Source organism: Paroedura picta, chromosome 7, assembly GCF_049243985.1.
Source record: "Paroedura picta isolate Pp20150507F chromosome 7, Ppicta_v3.0, whole genome shotgun sequence".
NCBI lineage: Eukaryota > Metazoa > Chordata > Lepidosauria > Squamata > Gekkonidae > Paroedura > Paroedura picta.
Window position 1 is genome coordinate 55,043,677 of NC_135375.1, and position 8,331 is coordinate 55,052,007.

Below are 8,331 nucleotides of genomic sequence, written 5' to 3' on the forward strand. Positions count from 1 at the left end.
GAACAAAGAATCAGATTGATTGTTTTGCAATTCCTCAAAAACAAATCCATGAAAGAAGCAGGAAGAGCAGTGGGCCACCATTTCAATGTCTCCTAAAGAGAGGGGAACTCACATCCTTGCCTCCTGATGGGTGGGAAACTCTAGCGTAAGAGCAATGAAAAAGATGCCATATCCAAAGCTGTGTGAATCCTGCACTGCAATTCTAGATGCAGCTAATTGCACAACCACACCAGCAATGCTTCAGAGGAGAATTCAAGTGTGGATCTACCCTCATTTTTCTTTTGCTTCCCAACATTAATGTGACTAGATGGATCCATGCAGAGTTCATTATTTATAAAGCTGTGAGTGCTTCACCACACACAACTTAAGTGACATTTGCTGTGCCACAGCTCTTGCTTCACAGTGGTGCAGCAAATACAGCGTAAAGATCCAAAATGCATGCTGTACAATTAGCCCTGTCTGCCAGAATATATGTATCTATTAAAATACTTATACTTTGGCTTGTGCTTTGCAGTTCTAAGCTAACACCCCATACATAATTCAATAAAACGCCACTCGCCACCCTCTCCATGTCGGCTTTCTTTCTGCAGGCCTGCTTTAGACTGACACAGCAGGAAAGAACACATGCAGAGAAGGTGTCTTGGGGAGAGACAAGAGTCAGGACCATGACTTGTTAGGTTTTCCCGAATTGCTCTTTAATTAATGAAGTGTTTGTTCTTAATGGACCACATTCTTCAGGAAGATAAAATAAACATAATTTGAAGCAATCTTAAACCACTCCACCTTCTGCTAATTTCTGCAGCGATCCACTCAGTTGACATTCTCCACACTTCTGAGTGAGCCACATGAATTCATCTTCAGGGGCAATCAACAGAGGTAATACTGTAGCACAGATTCCGATACATATAATGTACCTAATGGTCTCTCTCCTCCATTGCAAAGGGTTTGCCAGAAAGGTGATTTGTATCCAAATGGACTGGAGGCCCAGGAGTACTTCTTGTCACCAACCCCAAGGTGGTGGCTTGCGTTATTCCACAATTTTTCCAGATCCTTCAAGAATCCCAGCTGAACTCCAGAGACCAGTTCCCCTGAAGGAAATGGCAGCTTCATAGAACAGAATCTATGATATCACATCTCTTCTCAGTTCTCGCTTCTCCCCAAACTGTCTTCTGTAGGCACCACCTTCACATCTCCAGGAATTTCTCATGCCAGAGGTGGCAGTCTTGAGGTTGCTTAGCTGACAGCACAAATATTGCACAAAGCACAACACAAGTAACATTTCACTTTGAAAAAAGTCTGAATGAACAAATTTTCAGTGAAATCAATAGAACCAAGGAGGACTAAGTTTTAACCCAGCATTCAAGTTGTAGTTTACAGCAATGCAGGAAGGGAGAAATAAAAGAGCCTCGGCCAGAGGCATTTGGCATCTTTGGGCAGGAGTCAAGGCATCAGCCAGCCCCCTAGAAGAGCCCATTGCTTTCTGGAGCCACTGCCTCCATTTGTTTGTGTCCTGTCTCCTTGCTAGCTCTTTGCTAAGAGCAGTGGCAAAAAAGAGGAGCTGCAACCCTTGAAAGTGGCAATTGTAATGACAATGTGTGTGGCAGGGGAAGCTGTTTTATAAAAACCGGAGATAGCACAAATCCAATCCTCTTGTGCAAATACCTACACCTGAAGTCCTGGTCATGACAGCAAAGTGTGTGTGTGTGTGTGGGGGGGAGACACAAAAGCATTGTGGAAGGAACAGCTGCACCAGCTTCCCTTCCTACTGCTTGAAGCCAGTTGCAACTGGGGCAACTCTAATGTGGTCTCTCATCTCTGTTGTTTGCTACAGCTAAGCTTAAATATGCATGATGTTGATTTACAGTGCTCATAGTACCTCTGTCCACAACAGCTCTGAATGCTGTCTGTACTGCCCATGTTTTGCAAACACAATCTGCCTCTCCCATTCCACGATTAAGGATTCTGCATCTGCAATTCTACATTAAATATATAGTTCCCCTGCCCCCCCCCCCCAAATAACTTAGTATATAAGAGTATTTTAAATTCAATAAATAAATATAATTGAGATCTCTCACTGAGACATATATTATTACACAAAATTCAGGCTTTTAGAATGGTTCAGATGTTAAGGAGCAGCAAAAGCACAAGGCAACCAATCTCCATTTGCAAATCTGCAAATAAGTATATAATGGGCTTACTTGAGAACAGACAAAGCCCACAGAGGAAAAAGAAGAGTGGAGGATAAGGGAACACCAGCAAATGGCAAGAATCAGGGGATTCCTTCTGTGTGCATTTTTAACTCTACTCCAACAGGGTGTATCTTGAACAAAACAAATAGCACTAATGGTAGCAGTCTTCATAGTGATTTCCAATAATTTTCAGTCTGAATGTTTCTGGCTATATCAGTTTCAACACTGACCTGAAAGGTAAATACATTCGTCGTGATAAAATACCAGGCACAAGTCTGGCATGCTGTTTTTAAGAACACAAGAAGAGCCTTCCCGGAACATTGCAGTGATCCATATAGTCCTGCATTGCATTTCCAACAGTAAGGGGAGGTCTTCTGAGAAGCAGATAGCCAAGAAAACAAAAAGCCTTTCCTTCGTTTTCAGAGGGATACTGCTACTGAACTTAGAAATTCCAGTTAATTATCTTTAAACCGCCCGTGGCGCCGTGAGCGCCATGGACTAAATAAAAGAGTAAGGGGTGGTGGGGAGGAGTTAGGGCGGGCTGTGTCCGGGATAAAAACTTGGAGGAGCGAATCAGGAGCCGCTTTGCGGCTCCTGATTCGCTCCTCCGAGTGGCACTCCAGGGCCAAGTGTCCAATTGGGAGGTGCGCTTTGCGCGCCTCCCTGTTGGACACATGGCCCGTCTCCCAGACGCCGCACCACAGACTCCACTCTGCCCGAGCCGCCATCCTGCATGGATGGCCGCCAGGGAAGAGCCTCACCCCACTTCCCTGGCCTCGGGGCAAATCGCTTCCCCTCTGCCTAGAGAATGCCCTTCCACACCTACGGCACTCACTCCTCCTCCTCCTGCCCGCCCGCCAACGACCGCACCCTTCCCACACGCACCCCGCCCCTCCCTGCTCGCCACCCCGATCCACGATGTCCTGAAACCGCCGCCATCGCCAGCTAACTGTCCCCCCAACCCCACCCCCACCCAACTTGCGCCTCGATGCCTCCCCGCCTGTCCCGGACCTTCCCTGCCGCCGATGCGCCCACGACTGGACCTCCCAAGCCCGCTTAACCACTTACCCTCCTCCCCGCCTGTCCCTGAGCTTCCCCTCTGCCGCGGGGCCCATGGCCCAACCTTCGAAGCCCGCTTACCTCCTTGCCCTCTCACACACGCTTGCTGCTGCCACCGCCGGTGCAGCCCGCGCCCAAACATGGCTGCCGACATGACGAGGACCAACACCAGCTGCCGCCCGCGCTGCAACATGGCCACCGACAGGAGGATGTCGGCGCCAAGCCACCCCAACAGCCCATGGCCTGCCTTCTCACGTCCTCCTGCTGCCGGATGCCACTGCAAGGGCGCCGCCGAGCCGCCGCCTGCTGCTCACTCAGGCAGCCACTCTCCGGCTTGCGGAGGTGAGTCCCCGCCTTCTCACCGCCGCTGGCCCGGCCTTGCCATCCTGTCCATCCCCTGAGCCCACTCCTGTGGCCGGGGGAAGCCGCAGCTGCGCCCAGCCATCGACAGATCGCTCTCCGCCTTCTCCTCCACACCCCAAGCCCCCTCCAGCGAATGCCGGGAGGACCGAAGACGCCCCAGGGTGCAGGGCTGCCTCCCCCACTTCTCCCGGCCGCCCCAGCCCAGCACACGACCGGGAGAACAGCCCTGGTCGTGGCCCAGATCCCCGGGAAGCCTTCGCCCTGTGAAGGCTTCCCCACAGACTGCCCACTAGCGCCCATTTTATTTACCAATAAAATGGGCTTTATTCCTTCTTCCATAAATTTGTCTAATCCATTGTAAAGCCATATATGCTTTCTTGGAACACAGCACATGCACAATTGCTGAAGCTGTTTTGAGGGAAAAGTGAGGGAGTTTGAAAGCTTGAATATCACATTCTTTGTTCTATTTAGGAAAATAAACGAACCCATTTAAAGGACCATTAAATTGTTGCCACTGTATTTTCAGACAGACACATGTATCTTGCAAACCCAAATCTGTTTTTTTTTTTACGTCTAGTAGAACTGGTTCCAGTTTCCATTCTCTAGGCATCAGACACACTATCTCTTAATGAATGCAAATGAAAAATCCATAATGTATGCTCCAGATAGATAGCAACAGTATTCAGATTAATTATCCTAGTGTCCCAAATCTCCTCTCTCCTAATCTTAAGCCTCACCTTGCCACTTTGACTCCCCCTCTTTGGTGTTGATGATTAGCGATTGTCTGAACGATGATCCCAGTCAGATTCCGTGACTGTAATATGAAATGAAAACCGCATGAAAATGAAACCTGTGTGGCCAAGGCAGACTGTGGCATGAAATATAATTCATTTTTATTGCAGTCCCAGGAGTTTAATCTCCTGGTTCTCTTCAGATGCAGCAGTTTCATTACTCCAGAATGGTAGATTTATTTTTCTATGCTTTCATGGTACTGTTTGCCATAATGTAAAAGAGAAAAAAAATGACTTCAGGCTCAAACTTCCGGTAGTTTTATAGTTATGGTCTGTTTCAAACGGAATTGTTGCCTTTGTTCTCTTAATCTAATGGCATGGAGTCCATAAATACCCTCTCCCTCTAGATCTGCATTCCATTCTAAATCAGATGCTACAATCCTGAACTAGCAAAAGAAAAAACTAACATATACTCATTTAAATATGAGTTGATATTGATGATGTGATTTACACTAGGCAATGCATCCTGTTTCTTGCATAGAAATACTGAATAGAAAATAGGGATAGGGAAATACCTGAGGGAATTTGAGAGATGGAACCAGAGGAAGGTAGATTTTGGGAAAGGGATGGATTTCAAAGAGGAATAATGTCAGAGTTCACCTTCCAAAGCACCCATTTTCTCCCAGTGAAATGATCTCTATTGCCTAGAGATCAACTTTAATCATCCTGGGAGCTCTCCAGCTACCACCTAGAGATTAGCAACTCTAATAGAGAAACAACATGAGAAGACAATTCATGGTCTGAACTTAGTGCAACATTTTTGTCTATGGGGAAAATACATTATAAAAATTAGGTCACAGTGCAAATTGTCTGCTCACAACTGTTTATGAATCAATTCTTCAACCTTCATTCAGAAGCGCTCTGTCTTACAAACCCTGTGGAACACCAGAAGCTCCAGCAGGGCCTTCAGCTCTTCTGTAAGCTCATTCCACCAGGTCGGGGCTAGGACCAAAAAGGCCCTGGCTCTGGTCGAGGCCAAATGATCTTCCATGGGGCCAGGAATCACCAGCAAATTATTACCCACAGAGGACATTGGTCAATAGGTGGTCCCTCAGATATGCGGGTCCCAGGTTACAAAGGGCTTTAAAGGTTAAAACCAAAACCTTGAACCAGATCCAGGCCACAACTGGCAACCAATGTAGCTACCTCAGCTGACTCTAGATACCTCTCTGTCCAGGGAACCTTCATGACTTGTGCTTCCATGGACAGAGAGGTATCTAGAGTCACCCCCAGATTTCTGGCCAGGGGTATGGTGGTCAGTTGCATCCTGGCCAGAATGAGCAAACACACTTCTGGCTAGGGCCATGGTGGTCCCTGCCAGAATGGGCAAACGTGATTCTTGCCTCCTTCTGTGATGATGTTATCAGCCACCAAGTTACCACCACCTCTGAGTCTTTGGCCTCTGCGCCTTATGATCTGTATTTTGGTTCATGACAAAATGGACCATCAGGATGTCCAGTTCCTTATGACCTAGAAATGGACATTTTAAAAGCAATGAGATTTCTGGTATCTTTCTAAATGGTACTACAAAACAAAATCTGATAAGAATTATGAACATACATTTTAAAAAAGGAATGAATCTGCAAAATACATACATATGAAGGGGCAAATTAAAATCACTTATTTCTCTTTGGCAGATATGTACACAGTTTTCTGCAATCATAAACCTGTGCATAAATTATCATTCTAAATGTAGGGTAGCATAGTTTATCTCATATTGCAGTGTTCATAAACATAAGGTATAATTTATTACTACTATTGCTTTGATCCCCCCCCAGTTTTTATTATCTAAAGGATTTAATTGATCATTTATGCTATGTAAACTTGAAATGAAATTCCTAGTAATTAACTCAATACCCACTTTCTGTAATCATAGAAAGGTTCTGACTATGGAAAGAAGTGATTTGGTAGACAATAATGGTCAATGGAACACAATTCTGCAAGGAGCTTCCTCTGTTTATGCTAGTATGCTGAATGCAGCATGGTACCAAAATGCATTCATAAACTGGCATGCTGTACTTCCAGCAATAGTCCTCTGATTTCCTCTCTCCATGGATTTTCCAACATCACTAATTCTGAATTTCCTTGTATTGCAAAAGCTGATCTGATCTTGGTAAACAGCCATAAGTATCTAAAGGGCCTGGGTGACATCCAAAGCATTTGGGTAATCAGGAGTCTGAATAAGGAACAGCAATATTTAATGAGGTTAACATGACCAGGGAAATACACAATAAATTCAGATCACTAAGAATTATGAATAACCAAGTAATAGATTGTAAGATTTCCACTTAAGAGGCTTTCTTTCAGTAGTCAATGGATGAAGAGATAAGGTAGCAACTCATAGCAAAGGTAGCAAAAGCCTACATTGAATATGGGAAGCTTGGGATTTTTTTGAAGATGTGAAGACTCTAGAATATACTGCATATGTAGGGTCTATTTATATGAAAAACAATTTGCATGGCAGTGAATTATTATCCCTACAGATACCCACTGTAATAGATTTCAAAATCCCCACTGAGAAGTGAAAACATGGGTCCAAAACCATCTGTATTGGCTCTCATGGTAGTAGTAGCACATGTAACATATTAAAACACACCCACTCTCTCACACTTGGCAGGCACTGACGTAACTGGCAAATCCAGAGTATATTTATAGCTCCAACAATTACAAAATAAGTTTGCTTTTCATACACTTGCCCCCCTCACACACAGTGCATTCTACAAGCCAGCCTCCCTCTTTGTGACATAGTGTTCTGTAGCTGACCTGCATTCCTTTCAAAACCATCTAATCACACACAGCTGACCAGCATTCCTTTTTAAAAAGCCCACCTAATCAAATGCATTTCAATACCCCAAACAGATATTTAATCTCCCTGTATGTACAAGTGTGAAATGTGTGTTGTCCAATTTTTTTCCAGAAGAGTGTAGCACAAGTCCAAAATAAACCCTTTTCAGTATTTCTCTGTCTCATCACAAATCAGCAAAAAGCTCTCTCTGAGTGATTTCTTGCCTTAACATGCTTTGCATTTTTAGTATTAGAATACATAGTTATTTGTTTTCATATATGTCAGAAATGTACTTTCCCAGAACAATAGATCTCTTCCCAACTTTCAGCCATACACTGAATGACCTGTGAAACACAATAAGAAACTTCTTGGAATAGGTCCTTAACACATCAGCCAACTTGGCATTGCTTTTTATTGGCTGTGTTGGTTTAAATTAATTTCCTCTGCAATTAGAGAAGGATGGTACAGACTGCAATTCACAACCCTTTTAGAGCTACTTCATACAAAACAAATCAGTATCCAGTTTTAACTTTATAAATCCTATAAGCCATGATTAGGCAGACTGCATACTACAACTCACCAGTAGATCTTTGACCAGTTTCTGGTCGACCAATTATCACCTGCTGGCTGATGGAGGTTTTGTAAGAATGGTAGAGTAGATGGCCCCTCTACCAGTTTGGTGTAGTGGTTAGGAGTGTGGACTTCTAATCTGGCATGCCAGGTTCGATTCTGCACTCCCCCACATGCAACCAGCTGGGTGACCTTGGGCTTGCCACGGCACTGATAAAACTGTTCTGACTGGGCAGTGATATCAGGGCCCTCTCAGCCTCACCCACCCCACAGGGTGTCTGTTGTGGGGAGAGGAATGGGAAGGCGACTGTAAGCCGCTTTGAGCCTCCTTCGGGTAGGGAAAAGCGGCATATAAGAACCAACTCTTCTTCTCTTCTTCTTCTTCTAATCCAGTAAAAGTGTTCTTCATCAAGAGTGCATGTTTATGACTGTTTAAAATAAATTTGTTGCTAAGAAATGCTGAACATACCATCTTGCTTTGTACAGGAAAGCAAGCAAGACTGAATTCACTTTACCTTTGTCCTCGAAAACCTGTCCCAGGGCATCTTAAGTTTTGGCTCTCCCACTATACTTC

General features: G+C 44.7%; 1 long non-coding RNA gene across 1 annotated transcript; it reads right to left on the bottom strand.

Moving 5' to 3' along the window:
* Positions 1 to 687: 687 nt before the first annotated feature.
* Positions 688 to 7,106, bottom strand: LOC143841792 (uncharacterized). The gene is made up of 4 exons (XR_013232837.1): positions 7,003 to 7,106; positions 5,788 to 5,872; positions 4,349 to 4,425; positions 688 to 1,237 (listed from the first exon to the last, which is right to left on the bottom strand). It is a non-coding gene; the product is annotated as an uncharacterized LOC143841792 (long non-coding RNA).
* Between the last annotated feature and the right edge of the window lie 1,225 nt (positions 7,107 to 8,331).